Below are 23,231 nucleotides of genomic sequence, written 5' to 3'. Positions count from 1 at the left end.
GGACTCCGACCTCCATCATGCTGCTTCCACATTATTGAGAAGAACAAAATAGGATGGATCCCTGAGAAATAGAGGAATTTGGAGACAAGCTCAGGAAAGTCATGGATCCAGAGTGGATGGGTAGGAAGAAAATACAATGCACAGATTTATTTCATTCCCAAAAGACATTGAGTCTCAAATAAGAAAGGGAATAGGTGCTAGGCAAGCATAAGAGGATAAAGAATTAGGCCAGAAAATCATTTCATTTCTTTCAGAATCCAGTCCAAATGTGCAGTGACTCAAGTGTAAACTCCAGGCCTGTTGGGAGAGCCACAGCCTTCTCCCCAGCTCACAATGCCAGCCTGAAGCCACTTGTCCTTGACTTTAAAAACTAGGGGTCCACCAGAATCACTCTAAGAAAAAAAAATAGTCTGTTAGCAAAGACAGTTATCAAGGGTACCCAGATGTGAGTAGGATCACTTGGGTCTAAATAGATTCTGGGGAAGGGCCACAGCAGAAACTCTCACCTGGCAGGAGTCCTTGCTAGGCTCACCAGCACATAGCATGTCATCAAGAATTATCTTAGTGGAAGAACTAGTAGATGCCCCTTCGTGGTATGCTTGGTCACAGGCCATGTTATCCATCACAGGGACCCGCACCTTTCTCAGGCTGTAGGGAGGGGGCAGAGGCTCTGTAGAGAGAAGAGACTAGAACATTGCAGCTAGTTCTGGAGATCAGAGTAGTGTGTTCTTAAGTACCAGATCCTGAAAAGGAATTTAAGACCTTGGAAGCCACCTCTCTGTCTGGTGGAGCCTGGGACCCAGAAAACTGACTTAGAGGTAAAGTGGAGACATGCTGGGGCTTAAGGGGTTAAGATGACCATCCCACAGTGTCAGACATGGTATGGAATCATTGGTGATCCATCTCTAGGTGCATAGAATAAGTAAATTTGATCAAGCGGAGATCTGAGAGATTACACAGAAGTCTGGCCTGAGGACCTAGTGCCCAGGGGCCAAGTTCTCAGTGAACCAAAGTCATAAGATTAAGAACTGAAAAACACTAAAACTTCCTAGTCCAAAGCCTTCACTTTATAAAGGAGGAAACTCCAGAGAAAGGAAATGACTTTTCTAAGGATAAAAATATTAGACAAAAATAGGGCTGGGATTGGACTCTGATTCTCAATCCATTGTTCTTATTAACACTGATGGGGCAGACCCAACATCCTAAGCCAAAGTATCTCTACCAGGCAGGCTGAGGACCCAGTCAGAGGGGGCTGGGATAGAACATTGATTCAAGATATCACAGCCACATGAGACCAAGGACCAAGAACTTCGAAAAGAAAAAGAAATGTGTAGGTAAAGAAAGCAGATAAATGGTCTGCCTTTTGATTTTCTACTTCCTCTTCCCAAACTGTGGAATTGCCAGCTCTGCTCCTGAAGCCTTCCTGTCCCTGGGGAAATCCAAGAGGTCCACAGGATGCAGTGCCCATTGCTTACCTTCTGAATAGATATCCCCCCAGCCAGTCACAAATGGGTCACAAAGACTGAGAAATGACTGAAAAGACTCAACAACAACAATTTTTACTATATCNTCAGGAGTTAGGAATACTCATTTTCCTGAGTTCAAATCTCACTTTAGACATTTATAAGCTGGTTGATCCTGGGCAAGTCGCTTCATTCTATTTACCTCCATTTCTCACTTGGAAAATGAGCTGAAAATGGAAACGGCATTCCATTGTTCCAATATTTGTCAAGAAAGTGACAAATGGGTCAAAAAGAATGAGAAATGACTGAAAAGAGTCAACAACAACAACAATTTTTAGTATGTTTGTCTGGTTTGGCATTTTAACTCCCTACTTATATAGCAAGCACCAAGAAGCCCAAGGCTGTGTCTTACCTCCAAGATTCCAATGTCACAGCAATTCCTTCAAAAGTTGAAGATTGCAGCCCATCTGCATCTGCCCATCCTATGGGACTCCTGTCCACCTCCTCCAAAAAAAATTTTTTTGCTACAAACTTCTCACGCTCACCTTACAGTTCTCCATTGCTTTCAATGATACTTATTTCAAGTTCTTCAGAGACAGTTGGCTTCCAAGTCTTGACATCATATAGTCTTATGAGTCAAAATAAAACCTAAGGGTAGGTTGAGATGCAGGATTAGGAGTGAGGACTCCTGAATTAGGAGACTAGATTCTCTTACAAATTCACTGTCATAACAGAACCACTTTCTTTCCTTAAGCCACAGTATTCTCCTCTGTTAAATGGAGTAGCAGTCCCTACTCTAGAAACTTCTGTTGAATGTCAAATATAAAAGTTCATTTAAATGGCAAAACATCCTAGAGATTTGTGACTCCCAAGCCAAACCCAGTGGTTTCTAAGGAATACTGAACTGTCTGTCCCCAAGATGGACAAAAGAGCCTACCAATTCTATAATCAACCTCAGGAAACAGTATCTATTCTGAGAGGAAAAGCTTTCAGCTTTGGTAAATTCTGCCAACTATTTCATTTCCAAGGATAATTCATGGGAAATTCTTCCATTTACATAAAGTGTCCTCCTTCATTCCGCTTTCATTTAGACCAAGAATGTCACAGAGTCTTTGACTTGAGGTTGGAAGGTAGCTGAAAGAGTATCTAGAAAAACATCTTCATTTTATACATAGAATATCAGGCCAAAAGAGGCTAAGTGATTGGCCCAAAATAACGCAGGTAACTCATGAGAGCAATGAGATTCTATACCTCATCTTCTGAATGGAAATCCCCCTTTTTTCCATTTGACCACATGAAATGGATGATCCCATTTCTCTAGAAGTTGGCAAGAATGTGGGAATCAGGCAAGGATTTAAAAGTTTAAGTAACATCCGTACAGTTACATTTTATAGGTAGTCTTTAAATCGATGTGTATCATAGCATTTTATGCATACATCCTTTTCCATTCTTCTACTACTACAGCAGCAAAAGAACCTCACTACAGGTCAGATGGCCATTTCATATCCTCTCTTTGTGAAGCAGGCCAAAGAATTCAACACCAAGGGATTGGCCACTGATGATCAGCCTCTCTATAGAGAGTTAGAGTAGTTCCCTGAGAGGATACTTAGCCAAGAATATAATGAAAGCCTTTCTAGATTGAAAGAATCTACCCATGCTCTTGCCACCCCTAGCATAGCGTTCAAAAACTCATGATCACCTCTAGGACACAATGATGCATCAGCATAGGGTTTCTGGAGGCTCCACTCATATCATTGTAGAATCATTCAGTTAATAAGATATATCCTTGGTAGATGTAATACCAGTCTAGTACTTCATATAGAGTTTGAAGAAAAGAGCACTAACAGCCCAACCTCTTAAGGGGCTCTAGTGGTTATCTAACCCTCCCCTCAGCTACTGTGTTGGCTCCTTTCCACTCTGCAGAGTTTGACCCAGACATCAGATCCAATCTATTCATTCCTCCTTGAGAGACAGGTATTCATACATTTGGACAATTCATGTATATACTCATTTCTTAAAACGACTTTGGTTCAATTATAACAAAGACTGACATTTCTACAGTTATCCAGAAATTTTATTTATTCTCTAAATTGATCTCCTCAAGCTCTGTGAGGTGAGAGGTATAAATAGACCAGTGAGAATAGAGCTAGATGGGGAAAAGCATAAAGGACAACAATTTTGTTTCATATAGATAATATAAAAGATCCAGGAGTGCCTAGCTTGACTTAGCCCTTTTCATTCTACTTTGTTAAATCTTCGTGTCAATCATGGAGCATCATGGGTATGGAGGGAAGTCTCATTGTCTAAGATACCATAGAGCACCTGTTTGGGTTTTGTTGGGTAGAGGGTCTGAAATGGGTTTGAGGTGACAAACTGACAATTAAAGATTTGACAAGAATTAAAAGTTATTTTCTACAGTTAGAGAAATTGGCTAACACCAGGGATTTTGAGTGTGAGTCAGAAAGGAGATAGAAAGAATGGATTTAACTTAGCCTGAAGAATCTGCTGGATAGAGATGGTGGCTGTCAGTACTAATAGGGCCTTAGCCCCCAATTGTCAGGAAGAAGCTTACACTGAACAAACCACCAGAGATGGAAGGAGAGATCAACAAATGGTCCTGTAGAATCTAAGTTTATGAAACCTTGTAGATGAAAGAAGTTAAGCAAACATTTCAAAAGCTGTTATGTCCAGAAGAGAGCAATCCATCAACAACACCAGAAGACATGAGAAACTCAGAAGTCCCAGATACTTTGGTTACATCCTGGACATACATGAAGCATATGTCTCCCTACATGGCTGGCTTCCATTAACGTACCTAGTCGAAGTATTACTGATGTGGGAGTCTCTTCATACGTGGACACTAGCCTTCCCTGTGCTCTATGTTTTCTTCCCTCTAAGTGTAGTCTCTCATCACACATGTTCTCTATAGGCATCCTCTCCCCAACCGGTGACATTATAATGTTAATGAGAAGGCACACCAGCCATACACGCAGTAATCCTTTATTCTCTTTCATTTTTAATCTTTTGTTTTCTAGGCTACATGGAAAGATATCTTCTTCTGTAGACTGATGTGTCCTCTCACCTTGTAAAAAAAAATTCAAATATGGAAGGTCCTGAACTACAGTTTTGAGATGATGCCAACCCTCAAAGTAACTCCATCTGGAAGGTAGCTTACTAAGAGCCTGTGAGTGGTGGGGCAACCCCCAAGTGTTGCTCCACATGAAAGACAATATCAGGAAAGATTGTAGAGATAAATTAACTAACCACTCTTAAACATTGCAAAAGGTCAGCCCTTTCCTCCTAGACTGTCTCTAAGGATGTGATCCTGGAGAAGGGCCTCTCTAACTGTCCCAATCCATCCTCCATCTGACAACTCACCCAACAAAACTCCTACTTGCATAGAGGACTTATTGATGAGCTCATATTTGCTCATGGAATGAGTGAAATGACTCTCTGTGGGAGAGTTGAGCAAGGTCAAAAAGGTCCCACAATACCAGACTATATCAAAAGGCTAACAGGATCTAAAATTCAAAATTTGTTCATTTGTAGCAAGATATTGTCACCTATTCAAATCCAACCCAGACTTGGGAGGAAGAAAAGGAATGTCTATCTATATGATTCCCTGCCTTAAATTGAATGACCCTCTGAATCTTTTAGAAAAATAGAAACTCTGAGTCTAGCAATGGTCCTGTCAAGGTAGGGGAGAAATTTTTCTTCATTTTTACTTTTATAAGACCTACTTTCCACTGCCTTGACTAAAAGACTCTCTTCCGGAAGGTGTCTGACTATTTGGACACAAAGGAGAGACTTCTCAACAAGTTTGTGCCTTGGAGGTTAATCTTTTCCTTCAACTTGGGTCTCTGGGGAAAGGGGAAGAGGGGGGAGAGGTGATTTGATCTATCTCATGGTGAATGTTTAATGTAACTCCCTTCCAATGAGGCTGAGTTCCATGAATCTCCCAGATTCTCAACTCTAAAAGCTCTTCTACTCTCCAATGAAGATGAATGGGCAACTCAGAGCCACATTCTTCAACTTTCAAATACATCTGGAGCCACCAAAGTTTAAACAGACTTTGAGTCCTGCCTTATAGGAAAATTGAGATCTAAAGAAGGAAAGAAATGCATTCAAATGTTCTAGTAACAGAATCTGCAATCAAAACCCAGATCTACTGACTATGGACTCTGCCTTAATAATATTTAGTAGCTAGCATTTAGAGAACACTGTAAAAGTGTTTTCTCCTTTAATCCCCACAGTACCCAAGAGAGGTAGTGCTATTATTATCCCCATTTTACAAATGAAGAAACTGAAGCAGACAAAGGTTAAATGACTTGCTCAAGATTGCAAAGTTAGCCAATATATGAGACTCTGTTTGAATTCAGGTATTCCTGATTTACAGATGCATTGTTCTATTCACTGCTCCACTAGGAGATCTATGTACACTGTGCTGCCATCCTATCTCAGATTTCATTAATGCCCTTAAACCTGAGAGGGGAGTGGCACCCAGGAGAAACCCCAGGCCACACCCTTGGAGAGCAAACCATCCATTGTTTCCACATCTCCTCCAGGCTCCCTCCCAGTTACTTCAGACTTCTGTACAAACCCAGTCCTCAGATATCTATCTTTCTTCCTGTTCCCAGAGAACCTTCTCCCAATTTAGAACAGTTTGAACAATGGAAAACTAAAGGTTCTTGGGAAAATCAACAGAATGAACCTCTTCCATCTGAATTGAGGCTCTAATTAGAACTGACTCCATTCAACCTATGACTTTAGCTTGTAGGAGTAAAAGGCAGGACAGGATTTATGGGTCTTTCATTGGAAGAGGAATATGGCCCACTCCATCATTCTAACACCAGACCTTGGATTCTTTCTTTTTAATTGTCTCTCTCTTCTCTCTCTCTCTCTCCTCTCTCTCTCTACCTTTCTCACTCGCTCTTTTTCCCTTTCTCTCTCTCTCTCTCGATTGGATCTCTTCATCTCTCTTGGGCAGAAATGGGGGCTACGTGAGACTCATAGGTCTGGTACTACTACTGATCTATTCAAGAGTCCTGTCTTGTTCTGTTTCCATCCTGACCTGATTCATTTCTTCTTGGGAAGTCTAATAATTCCCTCTTCCTGAAAGATCACCATATCCTTGCCACATAATGCAACACATTCAGTCAGCTTTAAACCTACTGAAGCTCAGAACTGCCAAACTCAATCCTCAGTAGCAAGGATTAGAGATGTAAGTCACCATGTCCAGCCAGACCTGCATTCTCCCATCATATGCATTTGTTAGACTTTGGGGGATTCAAAATTCAAAGAAAGATGATAAAGAACCACATACTAGGTAAAAGACGTAGTGGAGAGGACAAAGAAAATGCACAGCTATCCACAAATATTAATTGCTTCCTAGACTTCTGGGGTTGGGTATTTTTACGACTATAGAGATGTAGTAAGATGTTCTCTTAACTAGAGACAGATGTTTGACAAGGTATCAAAGAAAGACATTATGGGGTTTTTTTTATATTTTGGTTGGTTTTCTTAAATAATTTTTTCCCTCTTTTTTAGTCTTTATTATAAAGGATGGCCCTCAGAGAGGAAAAGAAAAGTGAAAATAATTTATAACAAAATAATTAAAAGTATTTAGGAAAAAAGAATTGGAGAAAGAGAAAGACAGAGCAGTTCTTGACTCCATGATGACATCAGTTATTAAAAAATATTTAAGGAAGGACAATTGAAGTTCAGGAGGAGGAACATGAAAAATGTGTGAGAGCTGACTCAGGGAGCTAATTTTCTGTCCAGAGAAAGAAAGTGACTCTTAAGATATGAAGACATGAGTAATGTAAGCAGAGGCGAAAGTCACCTTAATTGTGTAACTAGCCAGAGAAATTGTTAGACTCAGGGTTCCAGTAATTTGATTAACTTAACCAGCCTAGTTCTCAGTTAACATATATTACCAGGACCATATTTAGCTATATTTGGTCCTTAGACAGCAGGCACAATCTGTTGCCATTACCATAATCTTTCCAAAACTAAGTCTTTCCAACTTGGTTATGCCTTATGGAACATTTGTTCCATGGCTATAATCCCTCAGGAATGGAGGATTACCTCTGTAGTATGATGAGTTAAACTAAGGCTTTTGCAGAATATTTATGCTCTCTAAAGCATTGTTGTCCCACCAGAAAGTATGTCTGGATTATGTGTATGTTCAGGTTTAGATCTACTAGTCATGCAGGTATATGAGACTGCCCAGATATCTATAATATTTAACTTATCAAAAGTGCTATTCATCTCCTAAAATTCTTTCTTATTTATTTTTTGGTTAGATTTTTCTATTCTGAAAGGGGAAAAATTAAAGTATCCCACTATTATTACTATTTTGGTATCTGTTCCTATCTATATCTTATTTAGTTTTTCCTTTAAAAATCTAGATACTATAACATTTGGTCATTACAGGTCCAATATTGATCATTATCCATAGCCTCTGCCCACACACACATACAACATAATATACTCACTCTGTTCATCCTTTCCAATTATATCTATTTTAGACCCAACTCTATTCAGAGATCATGACTACTACCTCCAAATGCTCTAGAACAACTGAGGCATAATATATTCTGCTCCAGCCCCTCACCTTCATTCTATGTGTATCTCTCATTTTCAGTGTGTTTTTTGTAAATAACACATTGTCAGGGCCTGGGTTTTGATCCTTTCTGCTATTCATTTAGTTCCCATGGACTAATTCATACATTTACACTCAATATCATAGTTGCTAACTGCATTTCCATCTACTCCATTCCTCTTCACTGTTTGTCCCTTTTTCTTTTCTTTCCACTTTATCCCTACTCTAATGTCCAATTTCCTTTGACCCATTACTCTCCAATTCATACCCCTTCCCCAAAATCCTTCCTTATCCTCTCCTAGTTTTTCACCCTCCTCACTCCAAACTGGCCCACCTTTCCAAAGATGCTTCCTTTCTCCCTTTCCTCTTATCTTTTAATTCTTATTCTATCTATCTTTCCAAAAATCCCTTCTTTATCACCCCAACCATGTCCTCCTACTTCTTGATATGACTTTGATTCTAAAAAACCCTTCCCCATCTTGCCCTAAGAGTCCTCCTTTTATCCCCTCACCTTAACTTCCTACTTCTTGATATGCACTCCCCTCTAAGTATCCTTCCCTTCCCTCCCTTTTTTTATCCCCTTACCTTCCTTTCTCTTTACAAAGCCTTCCTTCTCTTATTCTCTCAGTCCCCCTAGGGGACTCCCAAGCCCTCCATTATGCCATTTCCCTTTCCTCCTGTTTTTCTGTACAATTAAGTAGATTTTTACCCTTCTAATTGGATATGTTTTTCTCTCTTTATCCCAGGTCTGATGAGAATAGGGTTCAAATACTACCATCCCTCCTCTTCTCCATGGCAGTTCCTCCACTCATTCCTTATCCAAATGAGATAGCCATTTTATCCTACCTCTGCCTAGTCTGTTCCACTATTATTTGAGCTCATTTCATCACATTCAGTTCAACCTCAAGTCTTCTATCCATAAATGCCCCTTCAAAAATGGCAACAATGCTATTCCCAGGAGGCAATCAATGACATTTTCCCATACAGGAATCAATTTGATCTTTTGAATTACTTATGATTAGTGTTTTGTTACCTTCATCTGTTTCTTATACATCAAACTTTCTGCTGACTTATGGGTTTTTCCCCAGGAAGAGTTGAAACTCCTTTAGCTCATAAAATGTCCATTTTTTACCTTTCATAACTATACTCATCAACAATTGCCTTTCATCCAGGAGAACATTATACACAGAGATAGATACACTGTGGTAAAATCAAATGTAATGGACTTCTCTACTAGCAGCAATACCCAGGACAACTATGAGGGACCTATGAGGAAGAATGCTATCCACATTCAGAGGAAGAACTATGGGAGTAGAAACACAGAATAAAAACAACTGCCTGATCACATGGGTGGATGGGGATATAATCAGGGATATTGACTCAAAATGAGCACCCTAGTACAAATATCCATAATATGGAAATGGGTCTTGATCAATGACACCTGTAAAACCCAGTGTAATTGTGCATTGGCAATTGAAGGGGGTAGGAGATGGGGAGGGAAAGAACATGAATCCTATAACCATGGGAAAATGTTCTATATTAATTGATTGATTGATTGATTGAAAATTTTTAAATTTAAAAAAAAAAAAAAGAAACTTTCCCGAGGAACTAAGAAATAAAGAAAGAAATTTATCCTGTTATTTAAAAAAATCAATTGCCTTTCATGATTTCTCTTCAACTTACTTGACCATATATTCTCTTGTTTTTATTATTGTTCATCTCTTTTCCATTTCTGTTCCAATTAAATGCTTTCATGTATTGTTTGCTGTGATTTGCCTAGATTATTTTTTGTTAGTGTTGTAATAATTAAGTACCTACAGAATTGGCTGTGTGTGGTTCAGTGGTTAAGAGCACTGTGCCTGGAGTTAGGAAGGCCTGAGTTAAAACCAAGCCCCAGACACTTTCTAACTGTGTGACTCTGGGCAAGTCACTTAACCTCTGCCTAACAAAAGAATCCACATGAGAAGGAAATGGCAGATCATTCTGGTATCCTTGCAAAGAAAACCCCTTAGAGAGCTATGGTCCATAGGTTCAGGAAGAGACAGACATGACTGAACAATGACAACCACTAAGTAGCTAAAGGTTCCTGTTTTTTCATCGGAGGTTAAGATATTCTTTTTTTTTAAACCCTTACCTTCCATCCAGGAGTCAATAGTGTATATTGGCTCAAAGGCAGAAGAGTGGTAAGGGTAGGCAATGGGGGTTAAGTGACTTGCCCAGGGTCACACATCTGAGAAGTGTCTGAGGCCAGATTTGAACCTAGGATCTTTTATCTCTAGGCCTGGCTCTCAATCCACTAAGCCACCCAACTGCCCCCTTAAGATATTCTTGAGTTACCCTTACTTTAAAACAACAAAAGATTTTTTTTTAAGGAACCCACATTAAATCCAGTAGTTCTTAGAGACTCCAGAGTAAAGCAAAAGCATGGATTATATCTAGTTTAAACTGAATTCATTCCAGTATAAACTGGTCCCATATTGCTATCTAGCCTCAGCAAATATAGAGAGTGATAAGATTAAAATTTCTGGAAACTGTATCTTGACTTCTAAATATTTATTAAATAATAAAAAGTAGCCAAAAAAGAAAAGGCCTCTAGACACTTGTGGCTTGCCATTCCCTTTACAAGTCTCTTCCAAGACCCAGTTCAAAAAAGTAGAGAACTAGTAACCAGGCCCAAGTACCCCTTCTCACTCTGGATTCCCAGCCAAAAAGGCCTCACTTTCTCTAAGTACTCACATGTATGCTCTTCACTATGTCCCTTTCCAAAGCCCCTTAGATTGGAGGACTCCAACCTCACTTTGGGTGATAGGCAAGGTCTTCCAAAGGTCAGAGAATAATGAGAGCCAAGAGACAAGGGCCTTCTAGACACCAGGAGTCCAGGGACCCTTCCAATGACTGAGGATAGTACATATTTTTCTACTCCCACAATCTTTCCTCTACTCACTATCTTAAGAGGTTGTTTACAGTTAAACAAGTTTTGTCTGGATTCTTAATTCAGAGAGTGGAGTGACTTGAGTTGTAACTTCAAATTTAATATCAAAACTCTCCCTTTTTAAAATTCAATCTTTGTCTTGAACTGACAAAGAAAAGGATAGAGGCTAGTGTTACATTTTTCATAAGAGTAACCTAGTATCCAAAACTGGTCCAGACACATCTCAACCTGGCCTTATGGGAAAAGAAGTTGAAAACCTTACTGAAACCCCTGCCTTCTTGGTGAAGTTCAATGATAGGATTTTTAAGCAGAGAAAGATTGCCCCTAAGTCTAACCAAGAAGTCTGTCTTTCTCTTTCTCTGAGGATCAAAGTCCACTTTGTATAAAGACACAGTTAGGGGAAGTGGGAAGACCCCATGTTCATTGTAAAGTGAATAATGCCAAGAAGATATTGTACTGCCAATCGACCTATCTCAGTCCTACCTCGAAAGCCTGAAAGTTAAATTGTGTTTGTGTGTGATGAGACATTGTGCCCTCTTCAAATGCAAATCCCAATCAGAAGGGCAGAAGGTGGGCATTTTCCTGTCTGTCTTCTGGTTGAGCTCTCTTTGTCTCTCTGTCCCTCATGCCACTGAATGCCCATTCTGTCTGCTTGCATCCCAACTTGTCCCAGAAAGTTTTTGCTCTTTAGCCTCTGTTAACCTCAGGGCTTCCTACTTTCTGGAATTTTCATATGTTCCCTGGAGCATATAAATCCCTGAAAGAGCTGCTGGATTTCCTGAATACAACTGAGTCTGTGAACATGTAGTAGTCCACCAGCTTCTCTGGTAGTCTATTTCTTTTCCCCTGCCTTCAGCTCTCCAAGCCTCATTGGAAAGGTCAAGTCACTAGAGTGCTCCTGGAACATAAGAATTTAATGTAAATCCTCAATCCTCCATCTTCAATATGATTTCTAAAAATAGGCACCCAGGGCAAGACTTAACTAGACATGAAAATCTCACACCTTCTTAACTATGCAACGTCAATGCCAGGAGAGCCAGTCAAGGGGCCAACAACTACCCAAGACAATGACTGAGCGCAACTAATACCTATGCAAAGTCCATATACTCACTCTCACCCTGCTTAGTTGCTGACTACTCTTTCTCAGCCCAGTTTACTAGATCTTCATCTAAGCCATGCCCACTAATGCGAAAGATCCCCCCACTAAGGATCTGTCATTGGATTTCTTTTCTTTTTCCCTCAATACTATCTCACTTGCTAAGCTCCTCAGTTCCCATAAATTGCACTATGATCTTCAAAGAAGATTGACTCATAGATCTTTATATGCAACCTAATCTGTCTCTGGAGTTCAAGGCCCACATCACCAGCTGCCTTGTGTATATCTCGAACTAGATATCAGCCCAAAACCTGACCCACTTCCCACCTTTCCTATTTCTGTCAAGGCCATCATCCTCCCAGTCAACTAGACTAATAACCCTGGTGTCATCCCTGATTGCTCATTTGTGGACCCATTATATATTGAATTAACTCTCTACTTTCCATGCACATAGCTACCCTTCTAAGATAGGTCGCTTCACACCAGGGCACTGCCATAGCTTTTTAACTGATCTCAATGCCTCAATTTTCTTCTCATTCTAATCTGTCCTACACTCAGCTTCCTAGAACACGTCTTCCTTCCCAACTCCAGAATGAATAGGAAATTCTCTATTTGGCTTTTAAGGCTCTTCATAACCTGTCTCCTTCCTACCTTTCCTGTCACCCCACACTTTCTCATCCCCTCCACAAACAATACTATCCAGATACAATGGCCCACCAAAGACCCTCCATCTCCTAATGTCTTGATTTCCCACTGACTGTCCCCTACTCCTGGAATGCTCTATTCCTTCTCCTCTACATCTTAAGCTTCCCTTGCTTCTTTAAAAATTCAACTCAAGGGGGCAGCTGGGTAGCTCAGTGGATTGAGAGCCAGGCCTAGAGATGGAAGGTCCTAGGTTCAAATCCAGCCTCAGACACTTCCCAGCTGTGTGACCCTGGGCAAGTCACTTGACCCCCATTGCCTACCCTTACCACTCTTCCACCTATAAGTCAATACACAGAAGTTAAGGGTTTAAAATTAAAAAAAAATTCAACTCAAACCCAAAGTGTACAAGGTACTTTTATACTTTTTGTATGCTTTTCTCAGTCTCAAACTCCTCTATATTTTCCACCTGGAATTCATGGCCACTCTAGCTTTGTCAAAGCACATGCATCAGGAGTCTCCAGAGCTCAGTACAGTGCCTGGATCAAAGTAGAAGCTTAATTAATGTTTATTTACTGAATACCAGACTAACTGAGCCAAAGTTTTCAGTGGATGCTGACCCACAAAGGACCTAGAACTTGTAGGGCATAATGGGACAGAGTACTGGATGCTGCTGCACAGCAATCTTTACTGTTTAGATCAAGAAACCATTCATCCCAGGCTCTTTCAAAGGATGTGATCTTATTGCTTGGCTTCTATGTCTCCTTTCAACTCTCACCAGGTCCCAGATCTTACAATCTTCTACTAAGATGCAGGAGAAATCTTCTCAGTCTGTCTCTTTCTCGGATGTTCACATTTCCATTTGCACAGAGAGTTGGGAGGAGTAAGAAGCCAACCTGTTCATTGTAAAGGGAGAAATGCCAAGGAGATACTGGAGCTGCCCGGAGTATTTTGGCAAATCCCAAACAACAGATCTTCCTCTGGCAGAAGGAGAGTCCTCTGTGCAAACCTGCATTTAGGGGCCACGTTGTTCGGGGGAGTAAGAGAAAAAGCTATAGGAGGGGACAAAACTGGACACCTGAATGTCAGGGCCTAATAAAGACTAACTCATATTCCTATAGTGATTTAAGCTTCACAGGACACTTTCCTCATAATAATCCTATGGGGGGGGGGAAGGAAGAGGGCAAATATTATTTTTCTCAGATGAGAGAAGAGAAGAAAAGAGACAGAGACAGGTCATGGGGAATGGAGAGAATCTGGTAGTCCTTATCTCTTTTCCCTGCTTTCCTTCAGCTAGCACACATTTCTAAGCATGTTTTTTTAATTCTGTTAAATATTGTATCTGAGATGGGAATTTCCTCTGACAGAGGACATAATCATGAGCATTTGATATGGTTCATAACTATACTTCGAAAAGCAGAAACACTGTGAATATGTCTAACCAGAGCGCCAAAACTACCATGTAGTGACACCTAGTGTTCAGTCAAAATCTGCCTCCCTATAATGTCCACCCTTTGCTCTTAGACCTGCCCTCTAATCTCTCTTCCATATTTCAGCTATTTAGATATATGAAGATGGATCTCAAATCTCCATCTAAGATAATCTTCTCAGACCCATTTTCTTGCCTCACTTCTGCCCCTTGTCCTACACTCCGAAGCTTGTTCCCAATTACCCTTAACGTTAAGGACCCAGAAACAATCAGAGAGTGAGGGAAAGACAGGGAAGGTCATGCTTCAAGTGTTTCATTGCTGTGAGTGTCATAGTCAGAGAATGTGGGTAGCAGCTGGAATTGTGTTCACAGCTGGAATGTATTTGGAGAATCTAGCTGCAGTAAGAGCTAGCTGACTGTCCAGTGCCTGGGTGATGAGATCAGACAGGGCTGCAGCCTCCCCTTGAGAAAACAGAGATTGATAAGGGGCTGAGAGTTACATCCCCTGACTTATTAATCCCAGGTTCTGGGCATGCTTTATACAGTAACTTCCCTAACATTTCCTGCCCTTTGATCCAGCCATACCATTGCTGGGTTTGTACCCCAAAGAGATCATAGATAAACAGACTTGTACGAAAATATTTATAGCTGCGCTTTTTGTGGTGGCAACAAATTGGAAAAGGAGGGTATGTCCTTCAATTGGGGAATGGCTGAACAAACTGTGGTATATGTGGGTGATGGAATACTATTGTGCTAAAAGGAATAATAAACTGGAGGAGTTCCAGGCGAACTGGAGAGACCTCCGGGAACTGATGCAGAGCAAAAAGAGCAGAGCCAGAAGAACTCTATACACAGAGACTGATATACTGTGGTAAAATTGAATGTAATGGACCTCTGTACCAGCAGCAATACAATGACCCAGGACAATTCTGAGGGATTTATGGTAAAGACGCTACCCACATTCAGAGGAAGGACTGCAGGAGAGGAAACATATAAGAAAAACAACTGCTTGAACGCATGGGTCGGGGTGGACATGATTGAGGGTGTGGACTCGAAACTACCATACCAATGCAACCACCAAAAATTTGGAAATTGGTCTTGATCAAGGACACATGACAAAACTAGTGGAAATGCGCATCGGCCATGGGTGGGGGGAATGCGGGGGGGGTGAAGGGGAAAGGAGGAGCATGAATCATGTAACCATGTTAAAAATGAATATTAATAAATGTTTTAAAAAATCACTGCACCCACACCCAGAGAAATTTGCACAGTTTAATGAGATATAAGCACTACCCTATATTTAAAAATCTCCTTTCCTCTCTTTTTCCTTTTCCCACCTTCTCTATTACCCTCTCAATGCCTTTGATGTCAAAAAATGGGGAAATTTAGAACCACAGAATAACAGAGCAAGAAGAGCTCTATCCCCATGTTCTGTACTTTACAGAGGAAAAAAATGAAGCCCCAAGAGGTAAAAGGATAGGGCTAGATAATTCAAGCAGTCCTACTGGAACCCAGCATTCTAAATCCCAGTCCAGAGTTTTGCCCCCCATCATACTGCTTCTAGGTCATCGAGAAGGGCAAAATAAGATGGGTTTCTAAAGAAAGGAGGAATTTGGAAAAGCCTGGCTTCAAAGCAGTCATGGGTCCAGTGGGGATGTGGAGGAAGAAAATAAGAAGCAGGGTTTGATTCCTTTTCCAATATAGAGCATGGGGTCTCAGATTATGAGTGGAATAGGTGTGAGGTAAGATTTTAAAAATTAGGTCACAGAATCATTTAATTTGATCATTAATCCATTTCACATAAGTACTGACTTGAGCATAAATTCCAGGACTGTTGACAAAGCTTTAGCCTTCTCCCAAGCTCACAACCCCAGCCTGAAGCCATCTGCCCTTCACTTTACAGACCAGGGATCCACCAGAGTCACCCTAGGAAAATAAAGGAGAGTCTGTTAGTGTAGTCCAAGTGACAGAGGGTACCCAAGTATGAGGAAGAACCCATGGATCAAATCTGAACTCTGAGCCCCAGAAAGGAGAAATCAGAGAAACACTCACCTGGAAGGAGTCCTTGCCAGGCTTACCGGCACATAGTATGTCATCAAGAATTATCTTAGTGGAAGAACTAATGTTGGACCCTTTATGGTATTGCTCTTCACAAGCAATGTTATCCACCACTGGGACCTTCACCTTTCACAGGGTGAAGGGAGGTGGCAAAAGCACTGTAGAGAGAAAAGACTAGAGTATTTCAGCTAGTTCTGGAAAGCAGGGTAATGTCTTAAGTACTAGATGCTAAAAAGAAATCAGAGATTCTGGAAGCCATTTCTCAGCCCTACATGACTGGGTACCTAGGTTCGTGGGAAGAGTTGAGACTTGCTCAGGGTTAGAGGGGGCAGGATCATCACTCTCTAATCAGATAGGATAAGTAAAGGTGGGCAAGTGAAAATCAGAGAGATTACACTGAAACTGAGGAAGGGAATTGGTACTCAAGAGCCAAGTCTTTAGTAATCAAAGTCATAAGATTAAGAGCTAAAAGAGATGAAAATCACCTAGTCCAAACCCTCCCCAGAGAAGGACAATGACTCTTCTAAGGATATTAAGTTAGAGAGGAAAAATGCTAGGATTGGATCTTGATTGTCAATCTAGTGCTCTTACTACCATTGATGGGGCAGATCCACCAGCCTAGGCCAAAAGGTTTCTACTCAGTCACACTGAGCAGCCAAGCTGAGGAAGTTGGGATGGAACACTGATCCGAAGAATTTCTGCTACAAAGGAATGAGGGTGGATTTTTTTTCTTGGTAAAGAAAGCATGTACCCAAGCTTTGAAATTCCGCAGCTCTAGCCCTTACCCCTTAACTGGCACTGGGAAATCCTAGATGCCCAAAGGATTCAGTGCCATTCCCATTGCTTACCTCCAACTCTGATATTCCCTCAGCCAGTCACCCAGCATTTCATTTTTGGGGTGAACATTTGTGAGGCATCAGGGAGTTGGATGATTTCGACATTTTGGGAGATATTTGCTGGGGACTTCAGCTTTAACAAGGCAATATCTGCCCCTAGAGTATAATTAATGTAGTTTGGATGGACAATGATCTTCTCCACATGCTGAAGCTTGTCCTCATAGTCCAGATGCTGTTGTCTCAAATTTATCATATAGTTTTCCGGTTCTGGTTGCCATCTGGCAAAGAGGGAGACAAGTATTCCTTAGAGGCAGCTGAGTCTGGGAGGCCCTGGGAGTCTGGGATGCTCTACTAAATTGAGTAGCCTCAGGCCTCCATATTGATTCCCTATAACCCACTACCCTGGATCTCAGGATGGATCGTCCCTGGGCCTCCTGTATTCACCCATAATGACAATGGGAGGAAATCTCTCCCACTTCTTTCACTTGGGCTTTTCTCTTAATTATAGTAATACTCCCACATGTGTCTGGGCATTCAATAGAGCCAAGTGAAAAAGCCAAGGCAGGGACTAATACTTCACTTTATAGTATAGGAAACCAAAGTCCAACAAAGGAAAGCAAATGATTCAACCACACCATGAACTGGCAGCAGTCTAGACTCAAAACTGACTCCCAGGCCAAGGCCTCTGCCCACTTCTACCCTTCCCACCCTGAGGATTGTCCATGCCCACCGAGCTGAGGAAGAGGAGGTAACTCACTTGCTAATGCAGTGGGCAGCAGTCAGGACCCACTGAAGTCCGATGAGGGAACCACCACATATATGCTGCCAGTATTCATTTTGGAGCATTCTTATGGTGACCTGCCATGGAAACTCCTCTTCTTTGGTCTCCTTACCCCCAACAATGACAACCTGTCCCCTGTTTGGGCAGAAAGGAAGGTGACTATGCAAAGAGAACCACACCGATGGTCCCAGGCATTCAGATCTTGCAAGATTTCAATAACAATCTCTGTTCCCTCAGCTTCGCTGCCATGGATTGGTTCTAAACTGAAGGATCGCCCCTAAAAACAGTACTAAGAGTGACTACTGATTTTCTTTGTATAGGAAATTCTGTCTTCCAAAGCCAGTAAGCAGCTTCTCTGCAACAAAGAGTTGCCCAGAGGTCTGAGTGATTAAGTGACTCATCCAGGGTTATACAGCCAGTGTATGACAGAGGCAGGACCTGAATCCCAGGTCTTTCTGGCTCTGAGAACTCTGAATCTGAGTTCTCTATCCTCTATGCCATGGCTGTCATCGTCATCACCTCTTCTCATCATGATTATCATCAACACAATAATATCATTTTGACAGATGAAATATACCCATACCAATTACTTATAATCTACAAACCTTCAGGAATGAAGTCTTCAAAATGTAGAGATCTACCAGGAAAAAAAATTAACACCTTGCAACAACACAATGAGAAATATTTGATCCTGGTCATCTTGTCTTTACTGATATTATCACAAAGATACTGAGCTTATATCCCAGTACTCTAATTCAATTATTAAAATCATTTTGTCCATAGAAAATTTAATACAATAATAATAATGGTTAATAATAGCTCATACTTAAAAAGTCATTTGAAGTTTACAAAACATTGTACATATGTTATCTCATTTGATGTTCCCAACAACCCTGTGATCTAGGTGCTATCATTTTCATTTAATAGATGAGGTAACTGAGATGAGCAGTGACTTATCCAGGGTCACACTGCCAGTAAGAGTCTGACATGGAATACTCCAAAATAAAGACTTGACTTTGAACCATTTCTATCTGGATTTCATCAAAAAGAAATTATAAGAATCAGACAAAAGCAATAACATTGTTGATGATGGCTGAGATTTCAATATCACTTAAATATTTTCAAAATGATGTGTGTGTACATATTATATATAAAATCCTTATTTTTACTTTATGTATTAAGGTATATTACCCCATGGCGACTGAGTGGATTTAGAGCCCTACCTGAAGTCAGGAAGACTCATATACCTGAGTTTAAATCAGGCCTCAGACACTTACTAGCTGTGAGGTGAGGCAAGTTATTTCATCCTGTTCATCTTCAGTTTCCTCATCTATAGAATGAACTGGAGAAGAAATGATAAACCATTCTAGTATCTTTGCCAAGAAGACCTCAAAAGGGGTCACAAAAAGTCAGGCACAACTGAACAACAACAAATATTACCTCATATTTGCTGACAACAACCTTCTCAAAAGTACTACAGGTAATATTATTCCCATTTTAGAGATGATGAAATTGAGGTTCATAAAGATTAAATGAGAATGGTCAATTAGCCGATAAGTAATACTAGCCATCTCTCTTAACTCCAGAGTCACCATTCTTCTTATTATATTATGCTGCAATCCAGGATAAAATCAGGTATCTTTCCCCCACAAACATGCTCTGTCTATACCAGAGATAGCTCAAGGAAGAGTTGAACCATTCTCCTCTGATTGCCAGGGGCCATTCCCCTTGGGAGCCCCACAAGGCTATACAGTGGAAAATGGTAAAGAAAGAGCTAGAAGGGATCATAACTCACCTTGAATCACTGGGATTGTGCTCCCCCAGAGGGGAAGGGTCAGGAGCAGCAGAGAAAACATCTGGAGGGAGAGAGAAGGTAAGAGACTAAAGTCAGCAGAGAAGAAGCCTGGGTACCAGGGTTGGGGATAGAGAAGACACCACCAAGCCAACATCTCTGCTATGCAGGGCTGAGGTTTGGGGTCCAAGGGTCTGGTTGCCATAGTCTAAGATGGAGGTAAGATCTTTACCATGACCAGGTTCTCCAGCTCTGTCTTCCCCTTCAGTCAACATCCTACTTAAAGCTTAAGGACAGGAAGTGGAGAAGGGAGAAGAATCCAATGAGGATCTAACTCTCCTCTGAGGGTAGAGAAGTGATGGAGGGAGGAGGAAGTGAAAGTAGAACTTGCATTGAGAGGTCAGATTGCTCCAGCTAGTCTAGACTCTTCTTTTCCCATCTCTGTCCTCCTACTGACTCTTCTCACTCCCTGAGTGTCTCTAAGTGAGAGACCCCTAAAAAACTGGGACACTAATACATTTCTGATGGATTTGGGAACTGATCCAACCATTCTGGAGGGCAATTGGAATTATGCCAAAAGAGCTATAAAAGAAAGCATACCTTTTGATTCAGTAATACCACTACTAGGTCTGTATCCCAAAGACATTTTTTAAAATGGAGAAAGCCCTGTTTGCACAAAATATTTATAGCTGCTCTTTTTGTGGTGGCAAAGAATTGGAAACTAAAGAGGATGTCCATTAATTGGGGAATGGCTGAATAAATTGTGGCACATCAGAGTGTTAAAATACTATCATGCTATGTCAAAACCAGTGGAAATGTGTGTTGGATATGGGGAGTGGGGCGTAAGGGGGGTGAAGGGGAAAGTAAAAACATGAATCATGGAACCATGGAAATTTATTCTAAAAAAATAAAATATTTAAATCTTAAAAAAATTTACAAATCATAAGTAAAAAAAAAAAAGAATACTATTGTGCTATAAGGAATGATGAACAGGATGGTTTCAGAAAAAGCTGGAAAGATCTACATAAACTGATGCAGAGTGAAATAAGCAGGACCAGGAGAGCATTGTACACAGTAAATGAAATATTGTAGGACAGTCAAATGTGATAGACTTTGCTACTAACAGCATACAATGATCCAGGGTAATTCTGAAGGACTTATGACAAAGAATGCTATCCACCTTCAGAGAAAGAACTGTTGGAGTAGAAATGCCGATGGAAACATGATTTAGCACTTGTTTATTTGAGTAAATGTTTTGGTTTTATAAAATTATTCACTTACAAAAATGAATAATATGGAAATGTATTTTGTGTGATGATACATGTACAACCCAGACTGGATTGCTTGTTAGCTCTGGGAGAGTGGAGGGGAGAAGTGAGACATTACAGATCATATAACTTTGGAAAACTTATGGAGAAATTTGTTATTAAAATAAATAAATAAGAGGTCTCTAGAACCAAAACAGAAATAGTCAAGGGGAATTAGGGAATAAATCCACTATGTTCTGTTTAGACCTCATATATATGGTACTGGTTTTGACACCCTTCTCTTAAACATTTATTGTGCAATATTGTCTAAAAAGAGGAGCTAGATGGCACAGTGGAAAGAGTGTTCAGGCTGAAGTGAGGAAGACTCATCTTATGAAGCCCAGTCAAGAAGATCCAGTCATATCACTATATTATCATTAAGCTAATAAGATATATATTTTCTCCAAATTCCAGGAAAATTGGAAGGCATCAGAGAGATAAAGGTGTTGTGGGGGGCTTGAGGTGAACCCCTAGAGTTTGGGAAGGGTACCTTTTGAAAGGATGCAAGACTCCAAAACTTAGCTTAAAAATAAAAAGAGAAATTTATTAATTTAGAAGGTAATGTTGAATCTGGTCTAGAGGACAGCATAGGTGGAAGACCTCCCAGGGGGAACAGCATGAATGGAAAGCTGTTCTCCCAGAAGACATGATTTCTGGGGTCTTTGTACTCTTTACAACAGTGGAGACGTGACTTTGTGCCATGGTGAAGATGTGACTCTAGAGTGGTATGAACTGAAGCATGGGCAGGGAGGAGGTTTGCCTAAAGACATAGGGGGTGACCCTCATAGTTTAGAGGGCATGACAGGTAGATGTCTTGAATACAACCTGGTGGTTTCAAGGAAATACAACTTGATGGTATCTCTCTATCCATCCAAAGGACGATCCAAGGAGGATAATCCTCCCAGTGTCTGTGTACCCAAATTTTAATACCCAGATTCAGTCTTGGCCGAAGGAATCACACTGACAATGCAATATGCAAGAAGAGGCTCATTCTTTACTAGCAATAATAGCTAGGATCAATAGGCAGAGAGGCATGCCTGAACCAACCCCTTGGAATTCTTAGCCAAGGGTTTATATAGAAATTTTTGGGGAAGGGAGTTGGCACATACATAATCATAAGGGTAGTGTTGGGGACAGGTGGTCAGGAAGCATCTGATAAGGGGGGGTTTCAGGGTCAGGGGTCAGGAAGCATTTGGCAAATATTCATTAAGGAGATAAACATTGTTAAGGAGGTAAACATTAGTAAACATTCCTCAAGAAGGTAAATATTCATCAGAAAAGATAGCTTCAGTTTTAGGCTTATCATAAGGGGAGATAAGGAAGACTGTGCTGAGAAACATTGGGAGCTTCCGGTAGCTTGCCCAGGCTAGAAATAGTTCAGTAATCTGTCAGACCGATTTTTTTTTAAACATTTATTAATAATCATTTTTAACATGGTTACATGATTCATGCTCCTACTTTCCCCTTCACCGCCCACACTCCCCCCACCCATGGCCAACGCACATTTCCACTGGTTTTGTCATGTGTCCTTGATCAAGACCAATTTCCAAATTGTTGGTGGTTGCATTGGTGTGGTAGTTTCGAGTCCACACCCTCAATGATGTCCACCCCGACCCATGCATTCAAGCAGTTGCTTTTCGTATGTTTCCTCTCCTGCAGTCCTTCCTCTGAATGTGGGTAGTTTTCTTTACCATAAATCCCTCAGAGCTGTCCTGGGTCATTGCATTGTTGCTGGTACAGAAGCCCATTACATTCGATTTTACCATAGTATATCAGTCTCTGTGTACAATGTTCTTCTGGCTCTGATCCTTTCACTCTGCATCAGTTCCCGGAGGTCTCTCCAGTTCGCCTGGAACTTCTCCAGTTTGTTATTCCTTTTAGCACAATAGTATTCCATCACCCGCATATACCACAGTTTGTTCAGCCATTCCCCAATTGAAGGACATCCCCTCATTTTCCAGTTTTTTGCCACTACAAAAAGCGCAGCTATAAATATTTTCGTACAAGTCTGTTTATCTATGATCTGTTTGGGGTACAAACCCAGCAATGGTATGGCTGGATCAAAGGGCAGGCAGTCTTTTATAGCCCTTTGAGCATGATTCCAAATTGCCAGCCAGAATGGCCTAATCATTTCACAACTGCACCAGCAATGCATCAATGTCCCAATTTTGCCACATCCCCTCCAACATTCATTACTCTTCCCCTTCTTTCATTTTAGCCAATCTGCTAGGTGTGAGGTGATACCTCAGAGTTGTTTTGATTTGCGTTTCTCTAATTATTAGAGATTTGGA

The 23,231-nt window shown here is 40.8% G+C and overlaps 1 pseudogene; it reads right to left on the bottom strand.

Annotated features, from left to right (window-relative positions):
- Positions 1–236: 236 nt before the first annotated feature.
- LOC123248706 lies at positions 237–19,037 on the bottom strand (annotated as a pseudogene).
- Positions 19,038–23,231: the final 4,194 nt, after the last annotated feature.

Source organism: Gracilinanus agilis, chromosome 1 (genome assembly GCF_016433145.1).
Source record: "Gracilinanus agilis isolate LMUSP501 chromosome 1, AgileGrace, whole genome shotgun sequence".
NCBI classification, from domain to species: Eukaryota; Metazoa; Chordata; class Mammalia; order Didelphimorphia; family Didelphidae; genus Gracilinanus; species Gracilinanus agilis.
The sequence above is the reverse complement of the archived record's forward strand: the minus strand, read 5'-3'. Positions and strand labels throughout refer to the sequence as shown.